We start from the raw sequence: 22,261 nt of genomic DNA, 5'->3' as shown, positions 1-22,261 counted from the left end.
GCCTTCAACTCCCTGAATGGGGGCTCCAAAGAGGATGGAGCTAGATTGTTCTCAGTGGTGGCAGATGACTAAACAAGAAGAAATGGTCTCAAGTTGCAGCAAGGGAAGTTTAGGTTAGATATTAGGAAAAGGTTGCCCACAGAGGTTGTGGCATCTCCATCCTCGGAGGTTTTTAAGACCTGGCTAGATAAAGCCTTGGGTGGGATAATATGGTTGGGGATGGTCCTGCTTTGAGCAGGGGGTTGGACTATATGACCTCCCGAGGTCCCTTCCACCCCTAATTTTATACGATTCTAATACAGTTGGAAAAGGTAGTGTCTCTCCTCTTTTGAGTAATAATCTAGTGGTCAGAGCACTGGGCTAGGATTTTGGAGACCCGGGTTCAAGGTCCTTTTCTGTTTAATTGCTCCAAACCCACTTCTACAACTTCTCAAGGAAGTGCCCCTCCCCACATGCTCCACCTGACTACAGGAGGTTTTGTGGAAGGTAGAGGGCAGGCTTCACCCTTCTCGTTGAATATTCAATTTTGCATAAAAGAATGAAAAATTTATGAGGCCTGAGAGAGGGGGAAGTGAATAATTGCAGCTGTAGCCCAGTCATTACAACACTCACCAAGAAGTAGGGAGACCTGAGTTCCTGTCTCTGCTTCATATTTTATTCAGTAGAGGTTTAATGTAAAATAAACATTTAGTTCTTAGCATAAATCTACTTTGCACTCTTTCCTATACCCAAAGAATCACTAATTCTTTTTATGAGAGTAGAACTTCTCCAAAAGGAATAACCTATAGCTTGGTGGTACAATGCTCTCATAAGAGGTATGAATTCTCTCAGGCGTGGGGGTGGAACAAAATCTGGGGTTCCCACATTCTGGATGAAAGCACTAACTGCTAGACTGTTGTATACAAAGGGCATCACAGCCTCCTTCTTCCTCTCCACATTAAAAGAAGTGACCTGTCCCCTGCCCTAGATAGAAATTACTTTAGCACAGGACAGGGTTCTGGGCTGTGATTCCTGAATGGAGGGAGAATCCTCCTGCAGCAATGTTCTGGGTGCAGTTTAGATACCCTAGCTAGATCAGCTTTTGGAAACAGGCTAGTCATGGCAACATGGAGTCCCCACAGAAGTGAACTGACTTAGTTAAGTCTATACCGCCCCGCAGTACAGCGGGGGAGTGGGGTGGTGAGAAAAAAAAGCAGCTGCAGCTGATAGCTGTGTCTGCTTTTGTGATCATGGAGTGGAAGTTGCTGCTGCTTCTTTGCTCCAAATGCCAGGCCACATCCCTACACTGTTGCCACAGCGTGCAGTTTAGGTATACTGGAACCCCAAGAGAGGGATGGGGCTTAAGATGCACATCTCTCTCTCTCTTTCAGCTGAATTTTCTATTTGCTAGTTTACCATACTAGCAATTCTTGTGAATCCTGTTTTGAGGCACCTAACACATCCAAGTGTACTATCTGGGGCTAAGGCACTTCACTGAGTGATGTGGATTCCACACTGAAGACCAGACTCCTAAAAGCTTGGCCTTCTGACACTGAGCATCACGGCACCCAGATTCCTTATCCATCTAGCCTGTAGCCCTTATGTCTTGGCCAGATTCTAATCAGGGTTATTGCATCCTAAAGCTAAATTACCTTGCCAACTTCAGGCAGTTTTTGTGTTCCTGCTCCTTGAACCAGTGCATATCATTACTGAACTGTTTAAACAGCTGTAATGTTCCATCCCCGGGGGACCTGCAATTCTGCGCTGGGTGAGGCTTTGTATATACACAAGCAGAATGTTGTAAACTTCCTTGGACTCCATCTGGAGAAGCGTTTCTGTATAAACAACAGAGCATCGCTGTTATACAGAGAGCTTTCATACGTAAGCCTCATTAACACTGAGATCTCAACAAGTTTTTTTGAGATCTACTGAAGTGGAAAAACCACTGAAGCTATGACATTGACATGCATTCTGCATTTAAACATGTAGACTTCTCATCCTGTGCCAAAGAAAGCTTCTGATCTCACAAACACTTCCATGTGCATTTAGCTTTACAATCATGAGCTGTGCTATTGATTTTGGTGTACAAGCACACACAGGAAGGATGTCATGCTATGCCTTCCTAGCATCTGAACGTACTAGGACCGTGCGAAATTTCTCCAAGTGTTTTGTTTCAAAGCTGTTTCAGGCTCGAAACAGAGACGTCAAAACAAAACAAAAGGCATCGCACCAGCTTTGAAGCTAAATGAGGGCACTTGAAACATCTAGAAAATTTCTAAACGTTTCGAGTTTTGAAGCAGCCCAGCGGTGGGAGGCAGCGGGGAGCCAGGGCTGTGCTCTGAGCGGCTTCGCAGCCCCATGGCAGCGCGAGGCAGGGTGCAGTGCCAGCTCTGTCCGCCTCCCGCCACCGGCTGAGCTCCGTGGGGCTGGCGGAGCCGATCGCTGCACAGCGCTGGGTCTGCCCTCGGATCGGCTCCGCCAGCCCCATGGAGCTGAGCTCGGCTATGGGAGCTGGAGTGCAGCGCCAGCCTCGTCCGCCTCCCGCCTCTGGGCCCGGCTCTGACCACCTCCACCCGCCCCACACAGCACAGCTCGGGCTCTCCCCCGCCCCCACACCCCGCCTGGCTGAACGCCGTGGGGCTGGTCGAGCCAATCAGAGTGCAGCTCGGCGGCGAGAGGCGGAGCTGAGCGCCATGGCGCCCGGCGTGAGGGGTGCAGATCCGGGGACTCGCAGCCCCAGGGGGGTGCCAGGCCGCGCTGGATTCCTCCCAGGGGTGCGGATGAGGGGAGCTGCTACTGCCTGGGACAGGAGGCAGCAGCAATTTTCTCCAGTGCTGGGCACAGCCCATGCCCGGTGCCGGGCCCGGGCGAAAGGGCAGCCTCGTGTCACTCGAGACACAGACACGGGGCTCCTAACCCCAGGAGGAGTCCAGCACAGCCCTGCAGCCCTCCCAGGCACCCAGATGACGGGAGGCTGCCGCTGCTGCCTGTGGCCCGCGGCAGCATCTGTCTTCCCCAGCGCTGGGGGCGGGCTGTGCCCAGCACCGGTCCCGAGCTGCAGCCTCCTGTCATGCGGCGCAGATCCGGGAGGAGTCCGGCACAGCCCGCCTGGGAGTGCGGGCCCGCGGGTCTGCATCCCGGATGACAGGCGGCTGCTGCTGCCAGCGAAGTTTGCTTTCAAGACTTTGAGGTGCAGTTTCTGGGAAACCTCTGCATCTATCTCCTTGAAATTTGGCGGGCTTCATACCATCAGAAGGGGCTACCATCCATGCAATTTGTATCTGAATCAGGCAACAAATGACAATATTTTAAGCATGTTCATGATTCCCCTTTATAACCTATGAGCAAAACATCCAAAGAGAGAAACAATTTTGACGAAACAAAACGGGACAGTGCTCCGAAACAAAAAGAAATGATGAAACAAAACATTGTCCCTTCAAAATGGATATCTAAATGAAACGATGGTGTTTCACACAGCCCTAGAACATACTCCTGGGATATGGCTTTATTTACTTAAATATTTATATTAAAAATTACCTCAGAAAGGTATTCTACCCCTTATTGCATCTTGGTTGGAAGATTATGAGATCCACCTATAGATGTGCCTTAACATTATTTCCATTATGTTTCTGTTGTGTGTATTGAGGAATGTGCCTAGAGGTCTTAATCCATGATTAGGGCCCCACTGAGGTAGGTACTTTACACACTTACAGTAAAAAGTGCCTTAATCCAGGAGTGCAAGATTCTAGCATTTACACTAGAGTGACACAGATGAAAAGTCTTGCATTCACAGAACCTGCTACACCATGTTAGGGTCAAAGGTAGGTGCCCTTAGGAGACCATCCTATGAACCCTGCTGGGACTTCAAATGTTTCCGATTTTACTCTCCATCACAATCCATTTTGCATCTCTTTAAAGTCTTTGCGGCAAACAGACTGAACTGTGTTGGGGTAGCCTCACACTGCTGTTACTGGGCCAGTTTATTTAGAAATATTCCCCTCGTTAAAGTGCATTCCGAAGTCAACCAGGGAAGCCTGTTCCAACACTGTGGTGCACATAAATAATTTTAATATTTAAACTATTGAATCAACAGAACTGAGTTTGTTTAGTAACGGTAAAAATAACATTCCTTGTATGTTATCGTGAAAAAAATATCACTGGGCTCTACTCACTGAGTATTTCTGTAGTCTTGTTACAATGACAAGTTATGGAAAAATCAAAGATTTGGCTTTCAGCTCTTCCCTTGTATCTTCCCCCAAAATTGGACCTGGATATTTTGGATGGTGTCTCTGTTAAATCTTCCCATTAGAGCTGTTCCACTTAGCATGAAGAAACATTCACTGCGGTAGGGACTTGAATCTGCGTCTGTTAGCTTCCGAATGATTACTCTGACCACTGCATTTGTGGTTATTCTTCTCTCACACTCTTAAGAGCTGCAGGGGTCAGCACTGAGGATGGCCTCCATCTCTTTTGGGTACTTTTAGACCAGTGTGTCATGATGAGCCATGCAGGGGGTACTCTGCGTGGTGAAAGATGGCCAGGTAGCCCTAAAAGTCTGACCACATAAAGGGCACTGGAGGTGGGGAGAGGACATTTCAATCTCTGCTTATGACAGGAGTGTGATTGTTTAATGCCTTCATTCCCTGGTAAGGCTATATACACTTTTTACCTTTTTAACATTTTTATGATAAAGGTCTAAAAAGTCAGTCCCTCTGCTACTCATGTTAGACAAAAGTCCATCCTTGATCTATAGGGGAGTAAGTTGTAGTCGTGTTGGTCTAAGAACATAGGCAGACAAGGTTATTTGGGTGAATCTGATATCTTTTATTAGATATCTGATATTTTGAACCCGAAAGCTTGCTTAAAAGTTGTTCTCCAACTATTTAGTTGGCCTAATACAAGATATCAGATTCACCCAAAGAACCTTATCTATCCATGATCTGTGACCCTCTCCCTATGTGTTGAAACTGGAGCAATATCTTAAAACAGTTCCGGTTTAATGAATTGTCACTTTCTAATGAAAAAATGCTATAGAAACATATAAGAGGAAACAGTCCCAGCTGCCAAGGAACTTTCCATTGAAATTTTTCATAGTTCTGCTTCCCCTTTCGTACAAATCATTTCCCCAAGTTTAGTGGCAATTTCTGAGTTCCACCATTAATTCTACTTTTAGCTTGTTCTGGCTGTTATTTGAAGAAAGAAGTTTCTGGCAAATGTAGGGAAACTCTTCCATGCAATACTAACATCATAGTACAATGCATGAATATGTGTAATGAGAAATAAGAGAAGATGCTAGGAGGAAAATAAGGTGCAAGTTTGCAGTGAGAGAGATGGCATTACTAACCAAAGAAAATTGTACTGAAATGAATATTGTATGTAGGACTGCAAGCTCGTAATTCTTCCCCACATAGCCTTGTGTCAAGTGTGGACTGTCCTGAAGCTTGCTTATTTAAAGCAGTTATATTGTCCTAAAATTTTCTTCAATATGTTGTCTCCATTGATTGCAGAGTTATAATCGTTGGTTGGTTTGCTGCTAATCTTAGGAACAGGCAAGCTGTTTTGGTCATCTGGTCATCACTATGCCTATTATCATGTCTCTTGTAGGCCCTTCACTGCCACAGTTGTATACCTCATATACATAATATGTGCTTGCTCACTCATGCATATGCACACACACACATACACATACTTATGTATGTATGCATATGCATGTGTACGTGTGCGTGTGCATATGCATGAGTGAGCAAACACTTGCATGTACACACACAAGCACACACTCTTGCCTACATAATCTTCCCTTTTGATCCAATCAGTATTTTTTGTTGACACAAATTCTCAGGTCAGTTTCTGCCATGTGTTTGAGCCATATGTCAGTCCTAGAAAGAGTATGATGGTTGTTTATTCCCGGACGTATTTCTATGTGGTTTAGCCAATGTTCTCTTGCTTACCTTTGGTTTTTTCAGAACATGAATACTAACCATATCGAGGAACTGGACCTCTGTAACAGGGAAACCCTGCCCCTGTTACTGGTAATGCCAGACAGGGGCAGACTATTGGAGATAGCGGTGCAGGTGGACTGGACCTGGCACTGATGAAGGAAGTGGATTAAAAAGTGACTGGGTGCACCGGCCACAGGGTGCAGCAGCCTGGTCAAGTGACAAGAAGTATGTTGGGTTAAGGTATTTAAACCCAGTCCAAGGCTATAACAGGGCAGGCAGGGGGGAAGAGTGTTGTGCACATGTGCTGTGGAGGCAGACCAGCATATCAGCTACCCAGGGGGACTGGAAGAGGAAGCTTCCTATGCAGGTAAGGCCTTCAGGCTGCTTTTTCACAAAGAAGGAAACTCCTTATTTCTTTTGCAGAGCAGACAGCTTGTACCTTTTGGTTTCCTTTTTGGGTTTATTTGGACTTATGAACTGGAGGACTGGATTGTGGCTGTAGGGGTGGAGGAGGCTGTGGATAGGGGGCCTGGGTGCGCTCCCCTTCATTTTGTCATAGGGGCTAAAAAATAACCCCAAGGTGAGGGGCAGACCCTAGTGCACAGAGACAGAACTCTAAAATGGGATGAGATGGCTGCACCTAAAGCCCAGAAGCTGAGGTCCTTGCCAGTGGGCCAATGTGGTTGGGGCTGGAGAGAAAAAAGGGGCCTAGGCTTTAACAGCTACAGCCTTGACAAGCCCTCAGAAACCTGCAAGGACAACCCTATGAAAGGAGGAACCTTGCATGGATGCTCAGGGACAAAAGGACCTGAGTAGGGCAACAGGTCTAGCAGGGCCAACCAGGCTGCCTGCAGAGTGGCTACTGGCCCTAGGACTTCCTTCCATTTGCCAATATCCAGTAACATCAAAGGTGTGGGAATCAAGTAATGAAGGTGTAAGGCAGGCCAGAAGAAGGTAGGTAGTAGCTTAGCAGCACAGGCCTCTCATACTTCACAATCTCACAAAAAAATGTGAAACTAACATGTAATGGAAACCTAAAGTTCAACCACTTCCCTTATTTTGAACATCCAAGCATTGTGGAAGTCAGCACAAACCTTTTTAAAAGAACTATAAGCACTTGTTGTGTATATAAATATAACAAATAAGCAGGGTTTTAGTTCATAAGAGCTTTAATCGCTTGTTATCCAAAGCTCAATAAAGTGATTTTAAGGTGTATTTATTACATGTTTAAACATTTCACTGTTCTAAAAAGTCCATAAATTTACAGCAAAAATTAAACCAAAGAAGTGCTAAAAGATATTAAAGGATGACAGTACATGACTGAAGGAGTCGGCTTAATAGAATATAATATTTACAGCTTAAACAAGTCAGTTAAGGGAAGGAGGGGAAGAATAAGAGTTCAAACGTGAAGTACAGTGATAGTACTAGAAAGGAGGAGGAATAACTTAAGCAGGCTGAGAGTGAGAATAATAAGCTGGAAGAGTGGCAATCTTAGAGAGGAGGAAAATTCAGTTGTAACTCAGTAAATACGACCTAAAACATGAGACAATGAAACAACTTGCCAAAGGAAACTCATGTAGGTACCATTACGAGAGAGAGTCAACAGCAGACCTGATAAAATACAAGAAGCCTAATCCCACTGATATTGAAGTCAATGACAAAGCTCCTAGACATAGGGTTGTGTTCTTATGAAGAAAGGCAGATCTTGTCCCCTCTCTGAGGTGATCCAAACCTCCTGGTGATGGAGCCAGCCTGGCTGCATTGTGCAGGCTGAGTGTGATTTCAGGGGGGTGGAATATACATAGGATCTCTGCATGTTGTGTGTCTCAGTTTCTGAGACAACAGCTGGCATACAATAAGGATGAGGCTTAGGGGGAGGGAAGGCATCTCGGAGGATCCACATGTCCTGACTGTAAAGGATGATGCATTAGGGCTTAGTGTGAGCAGCTTATTGTAGTTGTTCCTATTCCCATCCCCAAACCATGGAGTTATTCTATGGAGCTATTCTGGGCCCAGCCTCCACATTGGCTAGATTTGGCTCATAATACAGAACACAATTGGGACTCATTGTAGGAGGTATGGAGATCAGATGACCCTGACAGTGCTTTCCAAACCTAAAATTTGAATTACGATGCTGAACTAAAATGTTTTAATGGGAACACTTGTGTATTCATAACACGAGCTGTCTGTACTCCTATTTCCATGCTTTCTACAACTAAATTAATAAATCGGGAACCAAAGTATGGTATTTTGTTGTTATTCTTCCTTTATTCATAAGTTAGTCTGTGGCAATAATGTAAAGGTCAGAGTTTAATACTGTATACAGCTGGTGCCAGATTTGCATTGTTAGCCGTGAATTCTCATCAGTCCAATGAGATCTATAGCTTTAATACTGCCTTCAGCTATTGAAGATACAGTCTGTAAATGATGTATGGACCAGATGCACAGGGCTAACTGAACACACATTGGCAGCATTCCTGATCCCTCAAACAAAACCTTTACTGCAAGAAAGTAGAGTTTAGCAATGCTAATCAGAGTGATGGCTACCACTGGCATTTGATGTTAAAAGAAACCCAGTTGGGTGTACAGATAACTGAAGAATTATATATTATGATTAGTTTAACAGAGAAATTAACAATGGGGGACTAGAAGTGTGCCAGATGGCCTGACTAGAGTGCTTTTGCCTCTCTCTCCACATATATTATCTCTAAGCGTGTGTGTGTGTGTGTGTGTGTGTGTGTGTATACATCTGCATAACTTGCTCACTAAAATGTATGTTTTTGCTAGTAAAAAAGCATACGGATATTTTTTTATGCTGCTCCAGCCTTATCTAATTACAAGGTATCAGGTGGATTTTGGATGCTCAGTAACATTGCTTGAACATATTTTGAAAGTTTAATTTCAGAGGAGAGAGTGCTGAGCTTTGTAAATCAAATGATAATAGACGGGCTTGGTGCTTAAAAGAGAGAAAAATGCTATAGACTACAGATGGATGGGAACTCTCTTAGGAACAAATGCCAGGGATATTCCATCAGAGATTGCCTTTGCTCAGCACATTTGAAGAACATGTAATGAGACCCCACTTAAATGACTGAAAAATCTTCATGGCACTTTAAAAGAGAGAGAATTACATTTTATTACCCATTTGGGCAGCAGGAAGCAAAGATCTCTGATGTTTTGACCCCCTGGTGTTGTTAACAGCTGTCTCTGGTTTAATAAAATATTATTACATTCTATTTTAGAGAGAGTGATAAGTCATTGCTAGAGAAGTGTGGAGAAAACAAAACCCTCTGCAGAACTGAATTTCCTATTTCAAAATTTTGGTTTCTGATTTGGAACAGAAGCAAATACTGGAAGTGCTCCATAAAAGGAAATGGAGCCATGACTCCACAATAGCTTGTCAGGTGAAGTGCCAGAGAGTTGAGGATTCTTACAGTCACACCCTTAGGGACAGTCTAGCTGGCAGGTTGACACAGAGCGGGGGTGGGGGAAGTTTGCAGGGAAAGTACATAGAGTTCCATTATTATACCTTGATTTAGCAGTCCAAACTCCATTTAACAAACACAACGCTTAATTTTGCGTGCATGTTGAAGTGCTGCTGACTTGACTGGAATTAATCACTTGCTTGCATATGCATGCTTGAATTGGGCTCCAATTCAAATCGAGCACTTAAGCATGTGCTTCAATCTGTCCTTGTGTGAGTCTAAGCATGTGATTAAAACCCAGTAAAATCAGCAGCACTTCAATGTATAACTACAATGAAAGCCAGCACAGCTGCCCTGGCATGATGCATAAGATTGAGCTGTGATCCACAACTGAACTAACTTGGATTATCTCTGCTCAAAATGTTTAACTGTTGCGAACTCTGGCTTGAGTTTGCTTTCTGTGATGAGCAGTGGTGCAGCTATGCCAAATTAATGCATAGTGCAGGGGTGGGCAATTATTTCGGGTGGAGGGCCACTTAACAAGTTTTGGTGAGCTGTCAGGGGCCACATGAGTAGCCTTACCCCTTGACACTATCCCTTCCCCCTGGGCTCCACATTGAGACCAGAAGCCTTGCCCCCTAACCCCTGACCTTTACCACCAGAAGTCCTTCCCCTTGCTGCCTCCCCTGCCCTTACTCCTTTTGGGAGGGGGGTTTCCCAGAATCAGAAAACAAATCATACACTAGAAGTCAAACACCTACTATATTTTAATTTTATTACAAAATATTTGTCACAACTTGTGATTGTGTACTGTATATAGAAGGGATTGCATAATGACTCAAAAATAAAGTGTCACTCTTTTATATTGTGTGTGTGTATGGTGATGTGTGAGGGTTGCGAGAGGGTGTGGCTGTGTAGGGGGCATAGGGTATGTTAGGGTGTATGTATATGGTGATGGGGGTTGTGGGTGTGAGGGAGGGTACTGGGATCCTCCTCCACACTCCTCCATGGCGTGCAGCCCCCACTACCTGGCAGCAGCAGCAGGCAGGGAGGTCAGGATGCTACACCTGGCACAGCTGTGGCTCCGGCCAGTGCTGCAGGAGTAGGGGAAGGAGCAGAGCCTGCCCTATTGTTGGGGCTCTGCACCGTACACCTGCAGCTCAAGCACCACTGGAGCCTTCTGCTTCCCCTGCTCCCTCCTGCACAGGTCCCCACACTCTGCAGGATTAGAGGGAGCCCCACCCCCTGCTTACCCACAGCATCCAGCATGGGCTTCCCCATTGCAGGTACAGAGTTGCAGGTGCACCAAGGGGAGCCCCTACAATAAAAATGACCAGTGCTGTGCTGGGGGTGAGGAGTGCACCCCTGTGCAGCCTGCCTGACCACTTCTATTACAGAGGATCCACACCATGTGCCTGCAGCTCCCACACTCACAGCAGAGCTATTGCAGGGGCTTCCCGCTGCATGCCTGGAGCTTCTGCAATCACAGTGGGGAAGCCCCGCGCTGGACCCTGCAGGGAATCGGGGGTGGAGCTCCCTCCACTCCTGTCAGAGTGTGGGGACCTGTGCAGCAGGGAGCAGGCTCCAGTGTGGGGCTTTCCTGCTGTGAATGTTGGAGCTGCAGGTGCATGGCGCAGAGCCCTGGCAATAGGGCAGGCTCCACTCCCTCCTCCTGCTGGGGCTGCACACCATGGGGGGAGTGTGTGGGGGGTCCCTACACCCCCCACCCTCACACCCACACTCTGCCCAGCTGGCTCCAGGCTGCCACTGCCCCACTGGCTCCCACTTCTGCCCAGCTGCAACTCCTCCCTCACCCCCCAACCAGTCTTTCTGCTTCCCTATCTGCTGCCCCAAGCGAGCAGGTTCTGGCTGCAGCAGGAGCCCTGCCTAGAAGCTGCTGGCTGGGCAGAACCCTTCTGCCCAAGAGAGTGGGAGGAAGACCCAGTAGGGTATGTTGGTGGGTTGTACACATGGGTGCCTTACTCCCATCCTTGTGTGCAGAAGGACTTGGCAGGGTGCAATTCATTGGCAGGTGCCACGGGCTGAATGAAAGTGCCTGCTGGGCTGGATCTGGCCTGTGGGCTGTATCTTGCCCAACCCTGGTATAGTGACTGTTCTTAAATCAACCTGTTTTCTATGTTCTACATGATTTTGGGTAGTGAAGTTTGTTCTAATGCATTTGGGATAAAGCTAAGGTTTGACCTTATCCCTGGATTTACTTGTGAGATTTAACAATAAAGTATGTAGCTAGGTGGCGTGGGATCTCTCAGTATGACCTCGTCTCATATTTCACTAAGGTTAAGCATATTGTCCTTTTAACATACTTAGTTCATGATGGCTATAACAGTTTAGAAAATGAAGATTTAGCTGGCTATACACCAGCTGCTGCTACACTACCATCTTGGACCAGTCAACATAATTTTATGACCGACTAATTTGTTGCATAATATAAAAAGGAGAATGTTTCAAAAACAGTAAAAGTCCTCAAAGATTCATAATCTACTGAAGGTAGCAAGATCTGTTTTATACATAGTCTGTGACTACAAAGAGGTCTAACTTGTCTGAAGTTCTAAGAACCCTCCAACAGATATTAGAAGTAGGTAATTTTTACCTCTGGATATCCTAAGTGAGCAATGGTACTGAAAAGCTATTGGCTTTTATGATATTAAAGTTAAAATATGAAATGCATCACTTTTAGAGGACTTATTTTAGGGCAAGATATAGAACTATTATAGACAGGTATTTTCTCCAAGCTGATCTTAAGGTTACAGAAATTACTTTTTAAAATCTATTTTTAACCTGTTAAAGAAAAAGGATGATCTTAAAGAAAAGGTTTTTTTGCCAAAATGGAGCATAGGTGAGTACAGTGTATCATGGGAGATATAACCTGGCTTAGTGTCATAGAAAACAGTGAGAACTCCACACTACAACTCCACCAGTCTGTTGTGCAGTATATTAAATAATAATAATAAAAACATCAATAAGTGCAGTAGGCAGGGGAGGGTGTATCCTCATAAGGAGGCACAGAACTCCTTATGCATGCCTTGATGTTCCAGAAGGTATTGTTATACCTGACTGGCCTCAAAAGTCCCACCAGCTCGCAATGCACCGCTTGCAAATTGGTCTTGTTTCTCAAGACAGAGCAGAACTACTGAGGCCATTTTGTATATTAGGCAGCAGGCAGAACACCCCTGTCTCTTGTTCATCTGAAACTAGACTAGCTAAAGAAATTGAGAATGTAAGAAGCATCCCTACGTCCCCAGAGGAGGAACTAAAGTGTCTAGATATTTAAAGGTGTATGTAAAGTAATCTAGATTCATTTTTTTCCCATTAGCTAATGCTTACTCAATTAGGAATGGAAATCTTTGATTCCAACAAAGAAAACTTCAAGGTGTGTATCTATTTTGGTCATTTCCAAACACACACTGCACTATGCTGCCTCTCCCAGTTTTACTTCCATAGTCCCTGCTCCCCCTGCCCCAGCATTTACCCCCAAAGTAGCCTACCTGTGACCCAGCAGTATTATAGGCAACCAACAGGACTCAGCATCATCAACACCACACATGGCTGGGGATGAGAGGCCTACAAGCCCTGAGGGAAAGCTCCCTGCAGGGTGCCCTGCTCCTATTCAACAACAGATACTGCTTTTCTGCTCTGACCATCAGCTTTTTTCTAGTTCTTTCTGACCATGAGTTTCAATCAAGCTCTGGTGGCTTAGTGCTTTTATGGGTGGCATAATTTTTTATGAGTGTTACAGACAGGCATTTTTAGCCTGATGATGATGATGATTAGCAATCTAAAAATTTATGGCCAGTTGGCAACCCTGTGCTGTTTCTCTTACTCACTGGCTAAAAATGTTTACAGTAAATTTGGATTAGGGAAAGGCACAGTGCTGAAATAGCATCCTAGTATATTTAGACCCATAAAGTCTCCAGATATCCTATTCTTTTACATGGATTCTACAATATAGAAGACACTTGTCTTAGAATTACTAATCTCGGATGACTTCTCATATTGGCATAAGCCAATATGAGGGACACTGGACTGAAAATATGAGGGGCAGCCATTTTCAACTAGGACTGGTTGAAAAATTTGATTAAACTGCATTCTGTTAAAAGTGCCATTTTTGTCAAAACCAGAACGTTTGGGGGAAACAGTTCTGTTTCAATGGAATCACTGTTTGTTCATTCTACAAATGCTGATTTGTTGTTAGAAATGTGTCAGTTTCAACAAAAAAATTGTAAGGCAGTTTCTGGGGTCTAGGATGACACTGGGAAGTAGAAGAAGGTTGAGTGGGAAGGGAATATCCAATAGGTCAATGGTTACGGCATTCATTTGATACTCATATTCAAGTTCCTTCACTAATTTGGAGACCCTGGAGCTTTCATTTTCTAGGCGACTGCCCTGACCACCAAGATGTAGGCTGTTTGGTGGTGAGTGTCTCATGGTTTGTTTTTCTCACACCCCACAAAATATTTTAAAAGGGGACCTTCATTATTTTGTTCTGCATTGGAATGTAAACACATTGTGAAATTTCAACATTTTTTACAAATCAAAACTATTGTTTTCTGGCCAGTCCTAATTACAATCTGTAGGTTTTTATCCACTATGAAGGCTGGATATTTTGAGACTGTCTGCAAGGTTTCTGTAAATCATACAACAAACTCTGTAGGAATGACATGGGAGTGACGTTGTAGGCAGAATCTCTAATAAGGCACAGAGAAAGTGTAGCTTTAGGGAAAATACCCTTTCCTATTTCTAATATATTCCCTTATTCAGGGTCAGAAGGAAATTTTATTCTAACTATGCTGCTTTCTGATGGTCATGTGAAACAAATTAATATAATCATTTTAGGAAAGCAGAAAAGTACCTTTCATGTAGTAATAAGAACTGTAGAAAGAAAACTGGAGGTCCTTCTAACTATGTCAAAAGGCTGTTTACAGGCATGGTAACTATCTAGTGATAGTGTACAGGATGAAGAAACTGGTGAGGCTTAAAATCAAGGGCAACAAATATATTGAAGAGCAGTGCCTGAACCAGGTGCCTCTACCACAAACCTACAAAACTCCAGCTACTGGGACTGCAGGGTTGTGTATTTGGTTGCTGGAAGGGGAAATTCCAGACTGTTGATTTCCACTTACACAATAATGGAGAGAGTTCCTGCAATCTTTCTACAATTTGTATGCCCAGTGACTGAATTTGTCACCACTTTTCTTTTTCTTTTTTAAAGTTGAGTAGAATTGACTAGGTAGAATAATACTTGTCTCTGCTTCTTGTCCTACTGAGCAATGGATCTTTATAGTTTATGATGTAGATGCTACTTCATATCCTCCTCCTATCAACAAACATTAATAAATCTGGTAAGGTACCCAACTGACAAACTATCTGCTAAAATCTGGGTCATATGTGTATCTAGTCAGATACATTTTTCTGACATAATAGTGTCGCTGGAATAAAGTTAACAAAGAATACAAGGCCTATTTTTTGATGTTTGGCCTAATACTCTTTACCTCATGAATGAATACAAAACATAAGGAGAGGGAATAGCAGACAGGGAAACAGTAATAAAATATTTCCTTGCTCTCAACCTCTTTCTCCAAGAAAAACTTTCATGAAAGCTACATAAAATTTCTTTAGTAAGATGTGTCACAGAAATACTGTTGTTACACAGTGGGCATGTCTACATGACATGCAGTTTATTAACTAACCGCACTGTAAATGTCTTGGCGTCTACACTTGGCAATATGCTCCAGAGTTTTTTTGCTCTTAGGCGCATGTTCAAACGGCATATCCAGGATCAATAAGCTCTGGAGCAATAAGCTCCGGAGTTTATTTGTGTGCATTAATTGCACGTGTGTATATGCCCACTGTAGACCAGCAGCGTTTTTCCTCAGCTGTTGTGAGTCTTCCATCACAATATGGACTTCAAGTTTTGAGTTTAAGTTCTTCCTTTTTTTCTTTTGATCCTGAAGTGTATGAAATGGCATAATCCAGGAATCATTCTAGCTTCATTTTGATTACAAGAAAATAGTTTGCATTATCTGTACTAAACAAGGCTGAAGCCACTAGCAGCATTAAATATTTATATTCATTAGGTATGTTGGCAGTTTGGATAGGAAGCAATTTAACTTGCTCATGTTGGCCATAAATTGGCTTTTTGAAGACCGCTTTCAAGGGTTTATCTATTTGGAGTATATTTACCTCCATTAGCCAGTTTGTTTCCTTTAGCTAAAAGACATTGAAATTGTGTTATTCTTAGCTGATTATCACAAATTACAAAACTAAATTTTATCCCCCTTTTAGACATAATTAGATATTTCACAAATACCTTGTGTGGTTCACTACTCATTATGTTCATTTTGCTTGTATAATGTATGCATGCTGAAATGTAATTCCACAAGGGAATACCTACATCCTTTACTGCCGTACATAATCACAGTATTTGTGCTTATGTCTGTAGTATATCTCTTGCAAATGGAAATTTAGCATGTCTCTAGTGATCTTTTTATTTTTAAGCACATTTTCCCTCAAATTAGAGGGACTCAAACAGTATTTTTACATATCACTGTATTTTTAATTAAAGTAAAATAAGTACAGTTCTTGACTAACAAAGTACATGGTACCTGGGGCAGTAACTTTGACATAATTCTGTTGCACTTCTTTCTTCACTGTGTTTTTTAATCACCAGGCAAAGAGATTGTGTCATGGGTATGGCTAGTTGAAATGAGGTTGAATGTTTTTCTTCTGATTAAGAAGATAAGGTTTTTTGTTGAGCAGAATTTTGTATAGGAATTCCCATTCTCATTTTTTCAGGCTTTTCATTGAAGGGTTTTTAAATTTATTTTTAATAAATGGGGTGGGGGGATAGGAGATGGTTAATCAATTATGCCTGAAAAAAATGGCAATAAAATTGACAGAAATTAAACTTTTTTCCCCCTCCATTTTTTCCACAAAAAAGAAAATGTTTTTACCAGATGTAGTGAGAAGTCAGGCTAAGACAGGCAATACTCAGATCTGTCCTCACCAATGAAGTTACCACGTGATCCATGCTGTCTTGAAACAAGATTTTTTTTTTTTTTAAGAGAATGGCAGTGTTCAATCAAAATGATGGAGGACAAGGTATGTTTGAGCAACAGGCTGAAGGCATCGGCCAAGCTTGAGACCACGGAAGGAAATCCAGGCAGCCCAATGGACGGGTTCAGAAAACAGCAGTGGTTGTTGTTCTATAGTTGGGAGCACTACAGATTGGCTACACAGCTAGAGAGGTCAATTTACTAGTTTTGAAAGATCACACCAATTTGCTAGTTTTTGCACATATCTATTTGTGGAAGGGAACACACCCATACGTTTTGGAAATGTCACTGTTTTAATCTGTGAACATGGCTATTCTGCCTTCTCTCTCTTACTGGACTGCCCTGTATGGAATTAAATACTGTATTTTTTCTATTTATTTTTGAGATTGGGACTGTTGGCCATCACTATAGTATTGGTGCAGTTTTCATGTAAAATAAGTGACTATAGCAAAGCTCCTGCTATAAGAGCTCAGGCTCTTCTCCATTTTCTCTTTGGTATAAGATGCTCTTTTTGAGAAAAAACAGCAAAGTGTTGTTCTGGTTACAATAAAATCCTTCTGTTACATAGGAAGACCTTGTAATGTTGTCTAATAGAAGACAGGATTCATTTATTTTCTTCTGAAAGCTTTCTTTCTGTAATCGGGTATTAAGGAATAGATTTGGCTCCAAGACTTTTAACCTAATGTATATTCACCCTCTTCTCTGCTAGCCACAATACAAAAATCTACTTTTATAAATAGAAATTTGTGACTGGAATAATGGTACCTTTTTGAGAGAACATTTTTTCTATTCTGTATTGAGAAGTGCTACTCAATCCATTGCATCTAATACCAGAATCACTGATGCAATGTTTCCTCTGCTCATTTTCCTACAGTGGCATGTTAAGGATATCTGTAACTGATGGCGACTCTACATTCACATCCATAGGGTACCTTTTTGCTAGACATTTATGTTTTGTTAATTTTACAATATTTTCCCCTCTCTTTGCTTCCACAGTAACACATTCCACTGCTCTTCATTTTCTTCTCCTGTCATTTTTAAAATGTATCTTTAAAAAAAACGTTAACAGTATAAGAGTAAATACATTCTAAAGAATAAAAGCAGTTCTTCTGGAAAAATTCAATGATAAATGTCTCACTGGCTACATCTCTATGGGCAGTTGGTCTGATGAAAAGCAACAGAACTGAAACCAACAGAATATTATGTTAGGATCACAAAATTTAAATGAGGTAAAAATGAAAAAGTACAATGTTAGGATGGATTTAGATCTATTATTCTTAAAGCTTATGCAGTATAAATAAAGTGCATGACAGAAACAACCTTAAATATTTATTCATTTGCTAACTTGCCACTATTTAGCAAGGAGATGGATAAATAGGTCAGCAGGTGTCCATGCTTTAATGTGATGCCAAATGGCTGAAGTACAGATCCTGTGCCATGCATAATAGATTGTACTTCTGTCTTCAAGGTAAAACACCTTTCAGCGAAACAAAGGGATCTTATGTAGGTCAGGAGAGGAAGCAACGCCCTATACAAATTATATAGGCAGAGTGTCTCCCCAGTCTGGGAGACAGATATTGATACAATGGATTTCAACACAATTCCACACGGAGGGAAAGGAAAAGTCCAAGTGGTAGCTCATATTGCATTTTTTCTCTAACTGTCTAAGTGCTACTTAGATATATCGTTTAGGTGCCAAAGTCACTAAAAGAAATCTTAGTGTGCTCTGTGTGGCAGCTACAAAACTGATAAGCTTAGATTCCGTGTTGGCATGGAAAGATACCCAGGAAACCAGCCATAACCTGCTCAGCGTGCTCAGAAGCAAGCCAGAAAAGCTAGCTGGACTCCACCTATGTGCTGTGACAGTCCAGTTCCAGCTGGGAAGTGCAGAAACTCCAGTTCTTTAGACAGAGGTGACTGACTCTAAGATGGGGTGGGGAATCTGCTGTTTCTCATTTAACTAAATGGTGAAGACATTTGCCAAGATCAAGGATGGGCAAAGTCTGGCTTGTGGGCTGGATCTGGTCAGCAATGGACTCCATTTCCCAGCTGCCCCTGCGTATAGCTGGGGCCAGTCTCCATGGATAACCCAGCTGCAACTGGTGAAAGCACAAGGCTGGGGTTGCCATGGAGACCAGCCCCAGCTGCACTGGCAGGGCACATGGCAGAGAAGGGCAGGGGTCTGCTCCGGAGCCACTGAGGTCTTGCGATGTAGGCAGCTTGCTCTGGAGCTAGGGCAGAGCCACAATCTGTAGCCTCCATGCTCTGGGCAGGGGTACAGGGGCAGGGGATTGCAGCTTTGCCCCAGCTCCTTGCAGCAGTGACAGCGCAGCTGTGGCTGGGGCTCCCATGGAGATCGGCCCCAGCCATGCAAGCAGGGGCTGCTGGAAAAAGGAGTCCAGATGCCAGCCAGATTGGCCATTTTTTCACCCCTGGCCTAGATAGTAGGGGATGTGGCTTCATCCTGAGAGGAACTGAACCCACTAGGCTAAGGGTCATGTCCTTTTCTCCTGTTGGCTGCCCAGTGGCCCAAATTCAAAGGTGACATTCACAAGGCTAAAAGAAAAATGTGCAAGAGGGAGTCTGGTTAGTACCAAGAAACAACTCCTCAGTCACCTATTCCTACTCTGCTGAACTTAATAATACAGGTATAAGTCTTTAAAAAAGAAAATTTAATGGACAACTTGACACAATCATTCCAGTGTTAAGACAGACAGAGGTTAAATCAAATACCCAAATCAAAATAGTTATGTTTTAAATGGGGAACAAACTTAGAAAAAGAGGCTGCCAGCCTTTTATGACTTTTTTGGAATATGTTTAAATCTTCCAAAATAAAAATGTAGCTATATGATGAATTTGGGAAAGGATGCCATAGAGACCAAAGTTGGGAAACTGGCTCTTAAAGATCAATAGATAACTTCAGCTTCTAGAACAACAGGAGAACCTTTTTACCCCAAAATAAACTTTGCAACCATGTAGTTTAGATTTTTGAAATCCTTAAATAACATTTAAGAAAGACATCAATTAAATACCTGGTAAGGAAATAATACCATTTTAGTTAAATGTATGTTATCCAAAAGAAAGCAGAAGTAACCAGCACTCTTCTAAGATTTCCCTGTAATTTATTAATAGGTAGACTGTTTAAGCTTTGATACTATTTCCATAGAAGTTAACAGAAAAAAGTCATGCTTGTTTCAAGGGTACAGGAACATGGAGGCATTGGACCTCAAATTAGGACATAATTTAAGGAATGTGTTGCAATCCACACTTTGTGTGTGTGTGTGTATGTGTATATATATATATATATATATATATACACACACTTCCAATTAATTTAGAGGTTAAGTTAATTATGTTTTACTTTAATCTTCTTAATCTCAGTTGTATCTTTTAAATTAAGACATTCATTTTAGTATGGTTAGTTTTGTTGGCAGGTGTTTCTGCTCAAAAATCAAGACTACTGGAAATCAATATGTTTCTTTAATTATATTTCTCTCAAAGAGAATTCTGATCTAATTGTTGTATCAAAGGGATTTCCTGTTCTAAGTATACTAACTTCCTCAACTGTTGAGCCTATGTGTAACATGTGTCTCCTAAAAGTATAGCATTACCAACTATCCATGCCCAAGAGTTTGTGCCTTGAAAACTCCAGGGTCTAAGATTTTTTTTGCACATTTCTAATCTTACTGCTAACATCTGATCTTAGTGGGATTTGAAAGCTCTCAGCATCATCTATGAGGGACTTGGCATCTTGAAAGATCAGATCCTTTGGTAAGGAAAATGGTTAAAAATTGTCATTCCAGATTTGTCACTTGAACAGTGTTAGAAGTGACTGGTACAACTTGTACAGTATAACATCTGGAAACTATTGTCTTTCATAACAGTGGTGCCTATCAGATTTAGCAAAAAGAGCTATGAACAGTGTATTTATATATTTTTTATATTGGCCCCACTGGAAAGAAGGTGATATTCATGTAGCCAGCATCTTAAAGTGTAGAAAGCCTAAGTAGAGCAGAAGAAGGATTTATGCCCCGGGCATATCGTGGCTGGGTCAGATATGATTTAGCAGAAGAGATAGAAGCTGAAAGATCCTAGGTCTTCAGTAAAACTTGGGGTTTAACAAGCAGTATTATATGGAATATGAACTATTACATCCATATGGTGGAAAAAACCATATGTTACACAGAAGGAATCTGACTATCAAAGTAGTATCTTAAAAGTTGTTGGATTTGGCAAAGTTACTATTAATCTGTACAATAAGCAGAACACTTGAATGCTTAAATAACCTTGAAGAAATGTTGTAAGGGGAAAATGGGGGTGGATTTTATTAATGGGTGTTGGCTTATAACGTCTTTATAACATAATAGGTACTTGGAATTACTGCATTTTGTTTTGTTTTGTTTTATATATATTAAAAAAAAATCTAGCGTCATAAAAATACTGCTGCTTTTAAATATTGTATGAGAAAAGATCTGAACTTTGCAGGCACTTAGTAAAAACAAGAACAATATAAGCAGAAACAAACTGCTAATGTACATTACCTGGCAATATTACTCTGTATAAAAATATTGTGCATTATTTATTAAATAATATGGTTCTTTGCAAGCCTAGAAGCTGTTTAATTTGAATGAGATCTTTCAAATGTACCTCAAGACTACTTTCTTCTAATGTTATACTGCTTCCCCAACAAGAATTTTTTGGAGGCATCGGTTCAATTATTTGCTGTTCCTGTTTGCGTCAGTCCTGTTTGGAAATACAAATTGTAGCCCTTAAGAGATTTTACAACTTAATTAGGATGGGGCAACCAGGGCAGCTACCCCAGATGCTGATTTGTTAGCTGTTGGGGATGGGGCAAGGGTGAGCCTAGAGAAAAAAAAATGCTGCTGTTGTAGCCACATAACTGTGCTGGCAGCATGGCAGCAGCCAGAAGACACTGCTGCCCTCCCTGCCTGGCTACATAGAAGTCACTGTTGCAGCTGCCCCAGTGCCTGGCTATATTGTTACACCTCTTCCTACACAACCACAGAACTTTAAAGAAGCTACCACAAAGTCTCAGTGTTTACTCAAACAGCAAATGACTTCCTGTAATAATTAGCAGTTGGGCTGGTATCTGAGCCAGGAGACATCTGGCCTACAAGCTGCAATGTATACAGTGGCGATATATTGCTATGTTAACAGCTAGTTGGAAGATTACATTTTGGGAACTAATCTGCCCCACTTTAAAAGGTTTGGAAGGCTCTCATGGTACTCTGATTTTACACTTGCTGAACTTTACAAGCAGTTTAGCTACTTCCATGTGTGTGTGAGCTAACACAGGGTTTTCAAACTTTTAAATAAATGTAACCCTACTGGCCCCCTTTTTAATAAGTATACCCGGGGGGGGCGGGGGAGAGGTGGCGAGCGGCCGAATGTAAATCAGCAGCTGCTGCCACTTGCATACTTCTCCACCCGCATGTACTCCCTAGAGCCTTCTCAGTTACCCCCAGGGGTACACGTACCCCTGGGTGACAACCCCTGAGCAAACAAATTGGGCTGAGCAGTGCCGGGCCCCAGGTGACAGCTGCAGTGGACCCAGCTGCCCAACAGTGTGCGGAGCCGTGCGGCGCCCTGCTGACCCAAGCTGCACCTGCACGATGGGGCAGTGGCAGTGCAGGTGCCAGGCAGCTGGGGCCAGTCCTTGCTGCCTTCCATTGCCCTGGGTTGTGTGGGGGGCTCTGCCACGAGGCCCCAGTGACACCAACAGCAGCTGCTACTTCTGGTGAGTGCGGGGCTTTTTTTGTGTGCTTTTTTTTAATTGCCGGGAGGCTGGGGGTGGGTGGGGCAGTCACGGGGGAGTCTGGGGGTG

The sequence above is a fragment of the Gavialis gangeticus genome, unplaced genomic scaffold (genome assembly GCF_001723915.1).
Source record: "Gavialis gangeticus isolate Ggan-Ray unplaced genomic scaffold, GavGan_comp1, whole genome shotgun sequence".
NCBI lineage: Eukaryota > Metazoa > Chordata > Crocodylia > Gavialidae > Gavialis > Gavialis gangeticus.
Note: the sequence above shows the minus strand (reverse complement) of the source record.